This window comes from Schistocerca gregaria, chromosome 2 (genome assembly GCF_023897955.1).
Source record: "Schistocerca gregaria isolate iqSchGreg1 chromosome 2, iqSchGreg1.2, whole genome shotgun sequence".
In the NCBI taxonomy this organism is placed as follows: Eukaryota; Metazoa; Arthropoda; class Insecta; order Orthoptera; family Acrididae; genus Schistocerca; species Schistocerca gregaria.
The window spans coordinates 873,540,293-873,558,600 of NC_064921.1; the positions used below are offsets into that span (position 1 = coordinate 873,540,293).

General features: G+C 38.5%; 1 protein-coding gene and 1 long non-coding RNA gene across 4 annotated transcripts in view; one reads left to right on the forward strand and one right to left on the reverse strand.

Moving 5' to 3' along the window:
* The window catches only part of LOC126335276 (uncharacterized), a 40,528-nt gene that overhangs the window by 18,443 nt on the left and 3,777 nt on the right, over positions 1 to 18,308 (forward strand). The gene's annotated exons all lie outside the window — the stretch shown is intronic.
* LOC126335274 (glyoxylate reductase/hydroxypyruvate reductase) overlaps positions 1 to 18,308 on the reverse strand; it is an 88,661-nt gene that overhangs the window by 9,558 nt on the left and 60,795 nt on the right. For 2 of the 3 annotated variants that reach the window (XR_007564845.1, XR_007564847.1), the window contains exon 8: positions 8,203 to 8,537. The gene's annotated coding sequence lies outside the window, so the exon portion shown is untranslated. Of the gene's footprint in view, positions 1 to 8,202; positions 8,538 to 18,308 lie in introns of those variants that run through there. The other variant, XR_007564844.1, reaches the window with a different exon arrangement.

Consider the following 18,308-nt stretch of genomic DNA (forward strand, 5'->3'; position numbering starts at 1 on the left):
GCAATGGACAGTCAAACAGCAAGGGTTATCAGAGTTTCATTATACTGACAGAGTTCAGTCGAGGAAAAGATGTGAAGGTTTTACCAGAATTACACTAACAGGACTTGAAGGAAAACAGTAAAAATACACTGGATTGGAATAAGGAGCACACTAATGCACTGTGCCGAGTACTGAGCAATTTGTGTTGCACTTAGTAAAATTTTGTGCAAAGCGAAAGACAGGTTTTCAAAGACCTACCTGCACTACTACAGATCAAGATTATATGTTGACTGATTATAGTGTGACACAAAGAATAACTCTGAAACTCTGCAGTACTGATTATTGTACAACCTTAAGAAAAGATAGCTGATTGAACCTGTAATAACGTGCCTCTCAAGAGCTTACTGAAGATGAACTCTACAAAAGGACATGCATATTGTGTTAAAGTTTCACTCACCTATACATGAAAACTGTGTGTTGACCACCACCAAAGGCTTTACTGGAGTTCGTTCCTCTCTTGCAGTGGTTAGGAACATGCAAGAGACTGATTTTAATTGTGTGGTAAGCTATTGAAGTGTTCATTGTTCACAAAATTATTGTAGCAAGACATAAATCTTCATGTCTTTCATCCATAAACTGATGTAATGTAGCCATCTTACAACAGAGTTGATTACTTGCTTTCAGAAAGTGCATTATATAGTTAGGGGAAAACTCTACTGAGCAATACCAGATTGCTGGGGAGGTGGAATTGCACTATTGGGACTGCCCATTTCATTTTCGCCTAACACAAATGAACAGGCACGCATGTTTGTAACAATTAGAAAGGGACAGAACAGCTATCCAAAAAATTACCATTTAGACTGAATCAAATAGAACAACTGCACTCATCTGAACCAGTTAGGAAACAGATTATGAAACACTAATTGAAAAGAAACAAGCAACTTTGACCTGTTTATAAGTAATGAACAGTGCATAATGAACAATTTAGTATTGGCCAGTTCTTTACACAGCCAGTAAGTGGCACTTTTTGACATACTAGATACCTGCTTTTGTGAATTAAAGAAATCGACTAAGGTAAGTTCTGAAACTTCCTGACAGATTAAAACTGTGTGCCTGACCAAGACTCAAATTGGGACCTTTGCCTTTCATGGCAAGTGCTCTTCATCAAGGTAAGTTCTGTCTTCAATGGTGCTGAGGAGTACAGCGTTTAGTGAAAATATGATTGGTGCAATGCCTTGCACGGTGATATACCCTGTAAAACCTTTTGATGTCACCCAACATGAACCAAGAGCAGAGCTACAAAATGAAAATTCTACCATGTTAGTGAAGTGACATTGTGCTGTTATGTTGTACAGAATGACAACTTTTAACATGGTGGTCTGGCTCAGCAGACCGCCACCATTACTCGAACGTATGCCCGCCATGTGGGAATCCCAACCAGAGTATGCCAGATAGTGCACACCACTGTCTGGCCCATCCCCTTCCCAAATCACACAGTGTACTCAGTGAAGAAATCTTTGCATAATACTATCAGTTCAACGGACTGATTTTTTTGGTATTGACCCAATTGGGGAAGGCTGTTCTAGATTCTACAATGAAGATCAATGAGTGTATAACAGGTTATAAGAACTTTCAAAAACAGTGTTGGTGTCTTCCTAGATATTTGCCTATGTTAACATAATGTTCAGTGGTACTACCTGCCCACTAAATAAATCTCTCTACCTTCTGTTTTTAGATTATTCAGTGCTGACTGTGGCTATAGTGTTATGCTGTTCATAGAAATTTATTTGATGGTAATAGGCATTGCTTACTTGGGTGCCCAATGGCATAATGGTACAACTGAGTTTTATTCATTCTCTTGACTCCAGATTTTATTTCAACCTGGTAATTAACCACTATGAGGAAATCTAATAAAAACACAAACAACCCGAGTAATGAACATCTTTTCAAAATGTGGATTATCCCCTTGGCTTGTTCATGGAATACAAACTGATTTCGGCCAAACTTCTGGCTACATAGCAACCTTGACAACTTTGTCAACACTTCTTTGACCGTAAGCAGTCAGCAACGCTGCAAGCTTGGAATACTTTGCCTATCATCCATAGCAGGACTAATTAGTGGAGGCTTGTATGTTTACAAGATTAGGCTAGGATATGCATTTCTGTGTCCAGCCTGTTACGGGGGAAGAAGAGAACTCCTTGACCTTGCATTGAGATGCTGACACTATACGAATTTTATAAATAAAATTTGTGACTGTATCTAAAATCTGTCAGCATTTGCACTTTGTACAAACTCCAAAATCAAACTTACAATTGAATATCACCCTGTAATTCTCATCTGATTTGTTGTTTAAGAGAAGAACAGGTATGTTGTTTACCCACCGTTCTCCTGTTAAACACCCAAGACTGTGGCTGACCCACTTCTGATAGGAAGACATATAAATGAATCCAGATAGCAGCTTTGTAAACACTGAATATCCAGAATGAATCCCTGTACACTTTACTGATATCACACATGTCGTTAATCACTGCTTTCTGGAGTTTTATGGGAGCTTGATTGGGCTCTTATATGCACAATCGTGACTGTGAATTCGATAATCAACTTTCAAGTATTACCATCAGCCAGTATAATTTCTGATATCCCAAGACAGTGTAGCATTTTCTGACATTTATGCATTCATATATATTTTTCTCATAGTAGAGCGGCACAGCCTCTCAGGTTAGCAAGGCGCAAAACCTAGCGTCGCACATGCCAGAGCATTGATTGGACATGCAGTATGCCACAGCTGCAAACTGCCTATTGCTGTGTCATCATACCCTTCATTCAGAAATTCATGCTACTCAAACAGTGTGTGCAACATATTGAATGATCATTGCAGAACTCCTTACTGACAAGCCTACCCTCAAGCAGCATCCACAATTCCTCTCCTAGATTACTGGAAAAGTTCTGCAACTTTATAGCAGTAGCATGAAATCCACACACCAGATACTTCAGACCATGCTTTGATGCTTCAGTCATCATTGGTTGACCTCCTTGTAGAAAGCATTTATTTTTATCCACACACAACTAGGGACCATGTAGTTGCAGGGATGAAACTTGCCCTATGCCTCTCTACTGTGTCTTTCTGCTGTTGTATCCTTTGATCAAAGCAAGCCTGCCCTAGGACCTGGTACATCATGCTGTATAAGCCCCACCTTAAACTACTGAATGTTAGCAGGGCCTGAAAACTAAATGACCGTGAAGCAACTCACTGTATCCCATATTATTGCTGGACAAATTATGCAACGGTAGAGAACACTTTGCAACCAACAACTACATCCTAGCACCCAAACCTAAGGTGCAACAACACCCCACTACATGGAACACATCCTTTCTTTGCGACAGTGCACAATACTGCCCAAGAATGCACATGGCTGAAACAAATACAGAGGTCAGTTCATGAGCAACCATGCTACTGCCACAAAGTGATTGTATGACAACACTAGAGAGCGAACTTTGGTCAGCTAACTCAGTATGAGGCTAACTGTTCTCCATCATGCGTGCCTGTGAACACCACATATTCGAACACAGCTATGTACATTCACGAAAACAATAATTTCAGTTCAATCTCTGACCATGGGTAGGAAACTAGTACAAAGTACAACACATTTTGCCAAATGTATATCTGAGTGAGATGCAAAATTTTTAAAAAGTTTCCATTGAATTATCATAGGCTACTGTGCTACATCTGAAACCATAAGCATCAGAGGTGAGTTCGTCACACAATACCCTTTTGCCGTACCAAGACCACCAAACCTGTACAACAGAAAATGGGGCCTGACAGGTAGTTCAAATAATGTGAGGAGATTCTTATGAAACTACACATGTGAGAGCTGAGGTACAGGACATAAACCACTTGTAGACAGAATGCATTATACATTTCTTTGCTAGTTTAAAGACAGTGTCTTAGTAGCAAAGCATGGGAAGCACCACTGAGGTTCACACTGGTTTACATGATATTAGCATATGAATCATCTCACACACGAGTCAACTGTTCACGGTACCTTCACACTGTTAGAAAAAAGGAAGTAGTAAAAGGATGTTCTGAAAATAATAGCTATGAGCAAACTGCACTCACCGCTACTGTGGTCAGATGGCAGTGTGTTTTTATTCATTTCACTAGCACTAGCTGAAGGCTGTTGAGCTCCACCATGCTATTTTGTATTTTGTGCACTGTGATTTCATGCATTTTGCCCCAGAAAGGGTGACAGTCCACCTCCCCTCTGAGCTTACACTCCAATCTCTAGATGTCAGTCAGATTGGTACCAAATGTTTATCGACAGAGTATCGACAGAAACTCCAATCCAGTTTGTGCTATGTGCTATGTGCTATCACCCCAGTGTAAACAGTAAGTAATAGGTAACACATGACCTACGGAGCAAAGGAAAAGCAGAACAGTGAGTGTATGTCATGTGGAGCTCTGGTGCCCTTCTGCCAGCCAATTGGAGGGCCAGGAACGGTCACATGAGAGACACAAAGCAAGTGAGTGAGAGAGAACCTGTGCCACAGGGTCCCTCTCTTGCCTACCAGCTCTCCTCCGAATCAGATGCATTCTATAGTTCTTCTCTTAGCACATCATGCCCTCAGTCTGGCTGTGGCAGCCTCCTGACATCATAGAATACATCACTTGTATCCCTTAACGATAAGGTCTGGAGACAATAAATCCCAATTGTCACTGTCCAATTTGGTCACCGTCTTCATTTTAAGAAACCTCCTGACAAACCTGGATGCTCACATCCTGCCTCCGTACTAAATCAACTGTACTTGCACAGCACATTGAAATACTTCTAAGTCCTGAATAACACAAGTCCAAGTGGTCTCTGGTCACACAAACCTAACCAAAACCAACCTCACTGACCAAGAGTGTTGACACAGTGCGAAGTAGGGCTTGCAGCAGTGCGGTGGTGCTGCATTGTGGAATTAGTGGTGGCATTTAGGCATAGTGCCCTTGACCACAGCAGCCTGGCGGAGACAGTGGTGACAAGATACTGCAGCATTAATGCCATGTGGTGTGGGGCAGCAGCAACATTGAGACACTGTGGTTCAGAGTCTGCAAAGCAGATGCAAGTGTGCTATGGTGCAGGGACACTGTGACGGAGGAATTGGTTGGTACTCAGGTACTGCAGTATGAGACTGCTACATAGAAGCACTGTGGAGACTGTGGCACAGAAGTGCTATGGCACTGAGATTGTGGCACAGAGAAGCTGAGGTGTGGAAATGCCATAGTCCTCAGACTGCTGCATGAATATGCTATGGAGACTGCAGCACAGATGCACCGTGTTGGGATGACTATGGCATAGAGATGCTATGGCACTGAAATACTGTGGCACTGAGATACGGTGGCGCCGAGTTGCCACAGGGCTGACACACATGGTGTGTGCACACAGTGGCATGGATACACTGCAACACGGAGATGCAGACTGGTGCCTGCTGTCACACCAAAATTTGCTCCTACATATGACAATTGCGTTGCTGCTGCTGCTGCAGTATGTAAACCTCAGAGCACACACACAAATTGTGTTACTAAGGCCTGGTAACATTTATAGGGATGCCCAATCCTGAAGTAAATCTTAGAATAAATTTTAAATACAATCCTCTCCTTTGACTGAGGCAACCTAAAGCTGCTTCACTGATAGCATTTTTTATCCTGGATGAGACCAAACAATTGCAACCTGAGTGAGGCTTGGTAACAACAAGAACTAAATCACCAGTCACCATAAATTCATGAATAAAATCTTCAATTTTCAAGCTGCATCAATTCCAATAAAATTCTTGAACTTTCGATGGCTAGCTCCCAAATCATCGTCAGGATGAACTACTGACTACTGAGACTGCTACTATTTCTCACTTATATACCTATGATCACAGCCACTGGCACCGGTCAGAGGGCCAAAACGACGCATACCCTGCGTGTATGGTGTCCCTTGCGAGAGCAGCAGCATCTACATAGGCCAGATAATCCGCACAGTTGCGGAGCATTGTACTGAGCACAAGAGACATATTAAGCAAAGTCAGCCATAGCTGAGCATTGCCTTGAAAACAGACACAAAATACAGTTTCAGAACACAAGAGTCTTGGTTCATGTGTCAACATACTGAGACTCAGTTATAAAAGAGGTGGCTGAGATCAGAATGAACTGCAACAGTTTCAACAGAGACCAGGGCTATACACGAAGTAGTGCGTGGGGGCAGGCTCTGGATGTTGAAAGGAAGCAACAGCAGATGCTTAGCACTTGTAGAGCCAGAAGCGGCAGTTTCAAATGTGGTGCCGGTCTCTCGCATCACTTGACGTCATCTGTCCTGTGATGGACTGGAGCTTTATGAGCTGGCCAACTCGCCTTCCATGTACAAGTCGTTTTGGCCCTCGCTGATTGGTACCATTGGCCATAATCATAGGTATGAAGAGGAAATAGTGCCAGTTTTACTCCTGGCGACAATGGTGGAGCTAGCCATCGAAAGCTTGAAAATTTTATTGGAATGGGTGCGGCTTGAAAACCAAGATGATTTTATCCAGTCATGCCGCAGCAAAAGACTCCGAGGACACTAGCATCAATTCACTGCTAACTAAACACCAGTGGGCAAGCACACAATCTTAGATGGGAATATGGCACATCTGATCAAAAGGGGTTCTGTCACGCATTGCAGCTTTAAGCCCTGATAGAAGTATAGATAATTTAATTTAGTGGTGATAAAATAGTGGAATAGTTAAACAAATCAATAACTGGATTGTGGGTACTAAAACGAAAGAAAAAAAACAACATAGAATACAATTCTGTAGGATAATAACGTGGGGTAAAAACAAAGGATTAATCTTTGACTATTCAAATCACACCCACGTATATATATATATATATATATATATATATATATATATATATATATATAAATATATTAAAAATAAAGATTCCAAGACTTACCAAGCGGGAAAGCGCCGGCAGACAGGCACATGAACAAATCTTTATTTTTAATATATTTTTCCCATGTGGAAGTTTCTTTCTGTTTTATTTACATCGTCATTAATTTGAACCCAACAATTACGTTTATATATATATATATATATATATATATAACAGAAAGAAACTTCCACATGGGAAAAATATATTAAAAATAAAGATTCCAAGACTTACCAAGCGGGAAAGCGCCGGCAGACAGGCACATGAACAAAACACACAAACACACACACAAAATTACAACTGGCAGTTGCTTCGTCAGGAAGGAAGGAAGGAGAGGGAAAAATGAAAGGGTGTGGGTTTTAAGGGAGAGGGTAAGGAGTCATTCCAATCCCGGGAGCGGAAAGACTTCCCTTAGGGGAAAAAAAAGGACAGGTGTACACTCGCACACACACACACATATCCATCCGCACATACACAGACATATATATATATATATATATATATATATATATATATATATATATATATGTGTGTGTGTGTGTGTGTGTGTGTGTGTGTGTGTGTGTGTGTGTGTGTGGTCTCCATTGGGTTGTCACTGAACACAATATAGATATAAGAAACCACAATGATTAATTTTGCAGTGCAAGCAGAGCATTCATAGGCAGTACCCAAAGTGAACTAAAGGCATGAAATTGGGCATCAAATCAGTAAAACTGCAAGAAATTATCAAAGTTCAGCTCATGTATACAAGTCTTTATAAAGTAATAAATTGACTGCAGTTAAAATATACAATCACTGTTAGCCCAACTACGAGTCTATGCACACTAGCACTCAAGCATTCCAAAATATTTCTATGTCCCAAACTGGTGCACATTGCATGATTTATAAGTCTTGAATAACATTTAAGCCATACAGCTCTCTGACTGCACTAATCTTACCAAGACTGACTAAGAGATGAGGATCAAAAGACTCTGAAGCCTGCTCTGCATGCATATTTAAAAACTTGGTCATGCAACCCACTGTCTCACTGAATTCAGCATCTTACAACTTGACCACTACTATTCAAATTATCTGTATTATAAGGTTTATACATTTTAAATATATACGACACATACTTTAGTCAAGGCTGTCAACCAACTGGTTTTATAGAGATAACTAGTTGATAGCTACACAAATTTTTATTAAATTAACTTCTTGACTAGTTTCGGCAAGCTAATTTGCCATCCTCAGAAGAGCATATAATTAAGCTTACGTCAGAAAGCAATCATCAAGCAAACTCTGGACAATAGAGTCCTTCATTAAAATTTTTATTTAGTGCTATCAAGCAGTTAAAAGGTAATGTAAAACATTAAAAAAACACAAAACATGATGATGATTAGCATCAACAGCCTGTGTGCCAGACTTGAAGATATAAATGCTGCAGTCACAAAAAATGGTAACATGGGTGAAAAACCTGGGGCTTAATCTAAATGTAAAAATATCACAAGTAATCTTAGTACACTGTCAGAAATTAGTAAGTTCAGAGTTCTGCAAATAATTTGTGACACTGCAGTGGTATTAGTTTCAACTACAGGAAAATGTTGCGCTCACCTTTCGGTGACTTCTTCTTCTGCAGCCTATGTCTGTCCTGTTAGAAAATGAAAAATGTTCCTCAGTTAGAGAAGCTGTAGAGAAACTATCTGCTATAAACACATCTACAAGATGCATCAAATGTTTTCCACTTTCTAGTTTCACTAGCTGTTAAATGAGAGAAGTCACAGTACAAAAATTTTGATATGTTATTATTTCATGGATACAAATTAACTAGAGGGAAAAATGACCCTGATTATCCATTATTAAAGCTGCCAGTGGTCCAGACAGGAGTTCAGCAACAAAATGTTACTTACAAACACACACACACACACACACACACACACATACACACACACACACACACACACACACACACACACACTTGTAATTGCATGAGTAGGACCAAAAAAATAATGTGTTCATTGATGTTGATACTAATTATTTATACTGGAGTGTAATGTTGCAGTTGGTTGTGTCGTTATACTCCACGCAACAATCTGTCACTCTAATGCATTTGCGTTTGCTTTACCTCTTAAATAATTCCCAATCGCTGTTTTTAAAGTTGATTGTTTCTGTGGTCCTGCTATGCAGTGCCATGAAGCTATGCTGTTGACTCCTTCACCTTGTTGTGATGTGCGGGTGCTAAAAAGAGATCTTTGATCAATGTAAGCTACTAAAGGATAAATGCACTTCATCAACTTCTCTGTGTTGACAACAAAATCTTAACCTTGATTACTATTTTTGGTGAACAGATACTTTGTAATAAATGGTTCTCAGTAAGTCATAACAAGTGTGTGAAATGCTCGTAGATAGATCGCTGAATCAGAAGTGACGGTTCTCAAACCTGATATTCAAGTGTTCTGTCATTTTCATTTTTGACAGTCTTCTTTTCTCCGAGATTTCCAAGGCACTGCCAAGCTGCAGCACGAGAGCAGATGAAGACATGCAATTGCCATTGCACCTTTCTGATGTCCAGAACTTGCAGCTTTTGCACCCCATCTGTATGTATGTTACACCAAAGCACAAAAAGTGGACTGTTTCACATTTAAAATTACGTAAATTATGCTTTCTGTTACTGTGAACATATTTCATGACCCTACGAGTGTAAAGGTGGAATATGTTATTCCGAAGATTCCCATGTTACATCACAGATCCCTCCACTGAGGCACAAGATATAGTGTAACCCAATTTTTTAATCACTTATAACATTGCATGGCCAAATTATTCTTTACATAATAATATGTTTCTGTTTATATCCATTTCCATTATTTCCAGTGTTTAGATTCACTTAAGACAGAATCCAATCTTATCTTTGAAAGTGAATCTCCATCATGTAATTCAGTTTGGTAAGGCAAAGTATAGAGTAACATTGAGCATACTTCATTTCATTATTTGTGAAGATCCAACTGATCATTCTTTTCTATTGAGAAGAAAATGAGCAATAGGTAAACTGTTTAATTGGGACTATATTATGTCTACTCCAATGTAACCAATTTACTTTGAGCTTAAAAGTTTTTCAAATTTACTGAGACAGAAAAATGCCAAAATTTTAATTTACAACACTCTCTACACCTTCAAATCTGTTTTTGTAGTAAATCAAAATTTTGTGTCTGTGTGTCCAGGTAAGTCTATTAGTATCTATTTTGGAAAACACTTCAACAGTGTAACTAACCATCACTGTACAGCTTCCTATCTCTGTAACAGCTGAGCTAACACCTTATTCTATGGGCAGTTACTGTGTAAATACATTTTCATCTCTTCGATGCTGGTGTCCCTCTACTCACTCATTTATATACAGAAATGGTTCAGGTCATTCCTTCTATGGATTCACCTGATGCACGCATACGCCATCTCTTCCATGGGGCCACCTGCCCTTTACTCTCCAACACCTAGCTACACCCTATCTTAAACCTTTAACAGCATGGCACAGCCTTAACCCTTATCTTTACGCCTGCAAAAGATAAAGTTTCCCCATAACCTACCAACTCTACCCAATTTCTCGAACCTATGTTTCCTAACTCCTTTTATAATTTCTACCTATACTTCTTGGAATGTTATGCACTACCTTCCAACAAAAACCATTCATTAATTGCTTTTCTCCCAAGATTTATTCACTACTACTACTTGGTTATATGATTTATTTTCCTTCATTATCACAGCGGTCGCAGTCTGCCCACACTAAAAATCCTGCATAAGAGCAGTTTCAGGAGAACGTACTCTAATCTACGCTTCTTTATACAAATTTTTGCACTATATATTACAAGCCCCTTCTCAAGTTCTGTTGGAAGCAATTCTAAATTGGCTCTTAAATACTACTTACTTGTCTCCATAATTGTAATATAAGACACCTCTACTTACGTCATGCATGTCTCAATGCGAGCCACATTAAGGTGAAACCACAAATAGCTCACTAAGCCAGTTATGATTTCTTAGATCATACCCATGATCCTTGAGTAAATGTGGTACAGTTGCAAAAAAAAAGGGGGGTAATGTTATGGTTGACTGTGTTGTTAGATGTCATGCACAGCCCGTCATCCTGATACATGTGTGTGTGTGCTTTACTTCAAAGTAATTTCCGGTCACTGCTGTTGAAGTTTATTTCTCTCTTGGTACTACTATACAGTGTCCTGAAGCCATGCAGCCAGACTTCTTCACTCTGCTGTGGTATGTGGGTGCCAAAACGAGATCTTCGATCTATGCCAGCTACTAAATGATAAATGTACTTCTGCGATAACTACTCTGTACTGACATAAAACTCTTAACCTTGATTGAAATTTGTGGTAAACAGATCTTTCATAATGGATAGTTCTAAGTATATATAAAAACAAAGATGGTGTAACTTACCAAACGAAAGAGTTGGTATGTTGATAGAGGCACTAACAAACGCAAACACACACACAAAATTCAAGCTTTTGCAACCCACGGTTGCTTCATCAGGAAAGAGGGAAGGAGAGGGAAAGACAAAAGGATGTGGGTTTTAAGGGAGAGGGTAAGGCATATGTAAAGGCAAAGAGTTTGGGCAGATATGTCCGTCGAGGCGGAAGTACAGAGGCAAAGATGTTGTTGAATGACAGCTGAGGTAAGAGCAGCGGCAACTTGAAATTAGCGGAGGCTGAAGCCTGGTGGGTAATGGGAAGAGAGGATATATTTAAGGACAAGTTCCCATCTCCGGAGTTCTGATAGGTTGGTGTTAGTGGGAAGTATCCAGATAACCCGGATGGTGTAACACTGTGTCAAAATGTGCTGGCCGTGCACCAAGGCATGTTAGCCACAGGGTGATCCTCATTACCAACAAACACTGTCTGCCTGTGTCCCACCACCACCTACTCCAGTCCTATAACCCAGAAGGTGTCCACTCCTGGGATTGGAATGACTCCTTACCCTCTCCCTTAAAACTCACATCCTTTCGTCTTTCCCTCTCCTTCCCTCTTTCCTGATGAAGCAACCGTGGGTTGCAAAAGCTTGAATTTTGTGTGTGTGTTTGTGCGTCTATCAACATACCAATGCTTTCATTTGGTAAGTTACATCATCTTTGTTTTTAGATATAATTTTCCCACGTGGAATGTTTCCCTAATCAGAGGTGACAGTACTTAAATTGGATCTTCAACTGTTCTGTCATTAGCATTCCTGCCAGCCTCCTCCAGTCAGACTTCCAAGGCACTGCTAAGCCATGATGCTGAAGTATAAGCGTGCCTCCAGAGCAGGTGGATATGCTCAGTCACTGTCACGCCTTGCCAATGTCCGGAACTGGTAGCTTTCACATCCCATCAGTAAATATAAACCAAAGTGTGCACAGTGGCATGTTTCAAACTTAAAACTAGGTAACTACATTTTCAGTTACCACAAACTTTTTCACTGGCCTAAGAGGGTAAAGGTGGATATATTATTCTCATTTAACACCATAACACATGCCGTCTAAACTGACTCATTCCACATCATTTTGATAAATGCACAGATCTGTGCAACATGTAATTAACTAACTGCCAAATCAAGTCTAATCTGAAATAGCAATTTCGACATTAATACTATCACAGTCATGCTCAATAGCCAGTTTATGGTATTCATCTATCCTGTTACCTGAAGAATTACAAATAGATTATGTATGAAATACAATGTTCATTCAATGTCCCACAAATTAGTCACTTTGAAGAATCAGTTCTTGGTCTCGTCAAAAAAAAAAAAAAAAAAAATAAAATAAATTTACAAGCGATTCTGTCATATGCCCTTTGGTACTTTATGCCACTCGATGATCATTTTATAGTCATAATTCTACAAAATTAAAATGTATTTTCAGAGTTACATGTAAATGTGTTCAATCATCATGATGTCTAAGCCCCAAATGGCTTCTAGACTCCACAAAGCAATCCCCTATTCCATAAAATGTGTGCAAAATGCCCTCACTTCTGTATGGCAAAGATTCATCATAGCCAAGCAGCTATCAGTTCTATTCCTTGGTATCCCAAACACAACATTAATATCTTTAAAAGTAATTCATTTAAAAAAATGTCAGAAAACCAAACAAACAAAAAATCCCCACTTTACATAATAATTACTGAAGCACATTTCTCGTTTTCCCAATATCATAAACTGGTGAATTATACATTACACATATCCACTGATGTATATGACTCACTCATGTTCGATACAAATTCCCACAATACCATACATTTAGTTACCAGAAACGTAAATATTCACATACCACATTCATCCCTTCATTCAATATAATAATCAAACACATGAAATAAGCAATAATTAACAGAAAACAAACCCATCATCGGATAAAATTTATTAAAAAAAAATTGTTTTGACTGCTTAATATTTCACTGCCTGCATAATCGTGACACCTCTTGGCTGGAGCTGAACTATGAGCACTGTGTGTGTGTGTGTGTGTGTGTGTGTGCGCGCGCGCACTTGTTTGTTTTATCTATACTATAATATTTTGTTATTTACAACTGTAGTACCTGTATTACATGCTTACTGTAATACAGAGTGAGTCAGAGGAAAGGTACATGCTTTTTGATAGGTGATTTATTAGTGATTCTGAACAAAAAAACTTCATACACATATATGCCCTATTCCGAATGATTTCTGAGACAGAACACATTTAAATTCACTTTTGTACATTTTTCTTAAATCACTTGAAAGCCTCTGGCAAAAACAATTTGCAGACCAAAAACTACATTATATATCCTACAAAAAATGTCCTACTCATTTTTTTCTGTAGAACTAATAGTTTGCACAAAGAGAGCATGAGAATACTGAAAATCTTGTGCAATATGCATGCACTGTAGCTTAGGTAGTCTTGAAGTAGTTTCCCGACTTGATAGACCACAAGTGCCTTGTATCAAATTCAACAACTTCGCCTACACCACTGTGGTCTGTTGTAGACAATGAGAGAGTTTGAATAATACAGAAAGTAAATAAAAACATACATCAAATGTGCTTTATCTCAGAAAGCATTCAGAATAGGGCAAATGTGCCTATAAAGTTTTTTGTACAGAATCACTAATAACATCACCCAAATAACTTGTGCCTTTCCTCCTTACACATCCTGTATATGTAATGTAAAATATATAGAATGCCTGGTTATATTTAAGAATCTTGCCAGGTTAACTTAATGCACTATGACTGTGAACAAAGAACGGCAACCTGTGGTTATGTGAGCACGTATATGAGAAGAACGCTGTTTCTTTCAGTCACTAGGTCACATAAATAAAAAGGAGAATATACTTTGTTTTCATAATTTCAAAAAACATAAGTTCACATGAATAAAGCTAGTCATAGAATATAATTCATTTGAGAATACTTTCAGCTTGAGTAAAGGGTGGGTGAAGGTGCCCAACATGAAGAGCATTCTCCGATTTCATAAGAATAAAACTAGAGAAGTGTCTCACAAGCAGAGAACATTCTCCATGTTTTGAAGTAAGCTCTGTAACGTACTTTCAACTGAGTAATGGCTGCTGAATTCAAGTGTTGCAAAGGCTTCTTCTTCTTCTTCTTCTTCTTCTTCTTCTTCTTCTTATTTTTAAAGTAAAAATGGCACAATTTATGTTGCTCAGAAGGCGAAAAGAGATATAAATAGACCGAAGAAATACTGAAGAAGGAAGTTATAGATGTTTATACAGATTTAGAAAAAAAAAATGGCTTACAAATCATTTCTTTCCCAAAAATCATGAAAGAATAAAAGACATCCTTTCAAATTAAGCCAAATGAGTTACTTAGCAGACCAATGTTTTCAGACCGGTGTAGGAGAAGACCTAGGTTACACCAGACAAGTGTGTCATGTAACTCAAAAAGCACCTCTGTGAATCCAATTTCCCAGAAACATAGGAAAAACAAAAACAGTTAAGTGGCAATCAAGGTATCAGTTTCACATGTGGTGGGGGATCCTCGATTGCATGCACATACCGGTTGTGAAACATTCAGTATTTGGAGATGTATATATTAACCAAAAGAGCATTCCTAATATCAATGAGCAGACAACATGTGATTATATTGACATGTTTACTAATATCAACACTTATTGACCAAGGCCTGTACATGATGCTAGGATATGGAAAAAGTCTGATGTATGCCAATACTAAAACAGAAGTGTGTAATGCTTTATTTTTAGGAGTTATGGCTACAGCATTGCACCTTGGTTAATGACTCGATTCCAGAAACCAGAAACACCTGATGAGCGGGCATACAATAGACATTTACATGGTAGAATCAAGTCATTTGGGAAATAGTGGATGAAATGATAATTCCATCAAGTGACTACAGCGAGAACGACACTTCAATCATATTTCATAGTGACAAGCGATGTCACGGGAGTTTTTCCATAGTCAACACAGAAATTGAGCCCAGGCAGATTTAGCTGTACATTTAGAGTGCGTAGTTTACAAATTAGTGGTAGCTACATAATAAAATTATATAGCTGTTAAGCTTTGAAATTTTAATAACAAGGCGGAAGGAAGGAAGGATGATTAGTGTTTAACCTCCTGTCAACTGCCAAGTCATTAGAGATTGAAAACAGCCTAAGATGAGGAAAAAATAGAGAATGAAATCAGACATACCATTTTCAAAGAAACTATCCTGCTTTTGTCCTACACTATTTAGGGATATCACAGAAAACCTAAATCTGGATGGCCAGATGGGGATTTGAACCACTGACCTCCAAATGTAAGTCCTGTGTGCTAACCTTCGTGCCACCTCGCTTACTGAATAAGAAGGCCTTACCAGTAACTAATCCCGAATTAAGTTCATCTCTCAGGAATTCAGTCCGTATCACACAAAATAAATACTGCTGCAATAATGGGCTACTGTGTTTTGTATTGCTTTTGTTCTTTCTGCCAATAGCAATTCACCTATTATGATACATTTTCTCACAGAATAATCTAATTTCTTGTTATTTAGAAACAAAATGACCAGAAAAAATTAGTAAATGATTCATAACAAACATAATAATCTATTTCTCATGACACACCCACATGGGCGTCCATTTAGTATCTGAAGCTTGAGCAGACTATTGTGCATCTTTTTTAACTGAGATTATCTCATGTTAGGAAAGTCTGACAGCGCTCCAGTCTGGAGTAGAGGAAAAATGTGATGCAGTCTTAAGATTTTGTTCACATAACATGTTCACCTAACTTCAGTAATAAGAAAGTATCCCATATATAAAAAATTCAGTAACATCGTCAGGAAATGCATTTTTCGTAAACTGTTCACATGTTGTCTTAGTAATTTGTTGCCGCACATAAAACTAAAACCAAAACATAGTACAACTCTTCCAGAACACTTTGATGCCAGTTCCATATTTGCACACAGGATTGTTTGTCCGTTTGTGTGAGTTGAATAAATGTAAGATTATGCATGTGGTTGGTGCCAGATGTGGCAAAATAATACACACCGAGAACCTTCTCGAAGAGGAGGAGGAAGTGAGATAGAAGTCCCTGATCAGAGAACATGCTTTGCATTTTTTATTCAGACTACATTGAGATCTTTTATCAGTGTGTGTCCAATGTTACTTATAATTCATCTTGATTGCAAAAATGTTTATTCACATGGTCAGTTTCGGTTCCTCAAGAACCATCTTCAGATCTGCAATTTCAGTTTCAGAGTAACCCGTCCACACACAGCAGCTTTCACCTGCTGCTTCTCTGTTTTTGCTGTGTGTGTGTGTGTGTGTGTGTGTGTGTAAGGGGGGGGGGGGCACATTTGCATCACCACCGTCAACTCCCCCCCCCCATCACCTCATCCCCCTCTCCATGTCCATTTCCTCCACTGCCTTTGTTCTCTTACCCCCCCTCTCTCTCTGACCTTGAGTCTTGTTAGGTGTTAATGCAAATGTAACCTTCAGTGGGAACTGAAGTTGCTTAAAATAGATGGTTAAATTTTGTTAGGACCGTGGATATAAGGGGCATGAGAGATTTCTCCATCTGCTGGATCTGTGACATCAGTAGCTTCAATGACACCATTTCACACAGTTTTCATCTGTGAACGGCTAATATTACAAAACTTTGGATTATTCTGATTCTGTAGTAGTATTGTAATCATAAGTCAATAAATCATACACACACACATTGCCTGTTTTCTTTAAGACCAAACCAAGGAAGAAAACAAAACAGCATGATATTGTGATTACAATTTTTATTGGAAATTATATATAACAAGAAACAATATATATGTGTGAGAAACAATCTCTCCAATGGTTTACCATGACTTGGTACTGTAGTTACAACTGACTGCAAGAAAGAAAATGAAACACACATTTTCACAGCATACCACAGAATTTTCATTCACACAGTCAGTTTTAATGGAAACCCCGTACATTCTTGTTTAAAAAAATATGTATCTTATGCCGGTTGTGACGAAGCAAGCTGGGATAATTTTAATTCCCCCTCTTGTTTTGCCATCTGCCTCCTTAAATTCGTTTCGTTACTTTTAACTATTTACCATTAGCATACGTGAACATAATCTACATTTTCATAAAAGAGAAAGATTGGCCCTTAGTTTTAAAGAACATAACACCAGACCTGATTTTGTGCTTAGTTTTATGTGAGTCATAGATTTTCTAATTTATTTTGACTATCGGTAGTTAGTATATTTTGTTATAGGGTGAAATCAGTGATTGTTTCATAACTTAAATTCTATTGTTGACATATAAAAAACTATAAATTCTGTAATAATTGTTAACATTTGGAAGACTAAATGATAGTATTCTTAAACTATTTATTTGGTTGTAGTCTGAAACATGTTAGCAAAAACAGCCCTTCATTAATTCCAAAGTAATTAACAGTTTTGTCAAAAGTATTGTTTGCATAATTATATTTGTTAGTTTCATGATTTAAACAAATAATTTGGTCGAAACCTTGTAGTAGAAGAAACTGTTAAAAAGAATCAATTTTTTGATGTATTCAGTTAATTTAATGAGTTAAGTTTTAATTGTAATTTCTGTAAATTCAACTTCGAACAATGCATAGTTTCAGTACCGAGTATTGTGATGATATGTAACGGCCTGATTTTTGGTTATGAGACAGTCAGTCCACGGCCGAGTTTCTGATGAGTAACCTGTGCTGGTTAGAATAACAACAAACCTTCAAATTAACTGTGGAATAAGTGTTAAACAATTAGGCCATGCGTAAAAACAGTGACAGTGTCTGAACCATGTTGTTGTTGTTGTCGTTATCTTCAGTCCTGAGACTGGTTTGATGCAGCTCTCCACGCTACTCTATCCTGGGCAAGCTGCTTCATCTCCCAGTATCTACTGCAACCTACATTGTTCTGAATCTGCTTAGTGCATTCATCTCTTTTTCTTCCTCTACGATTTTTACCCTCCACGCTG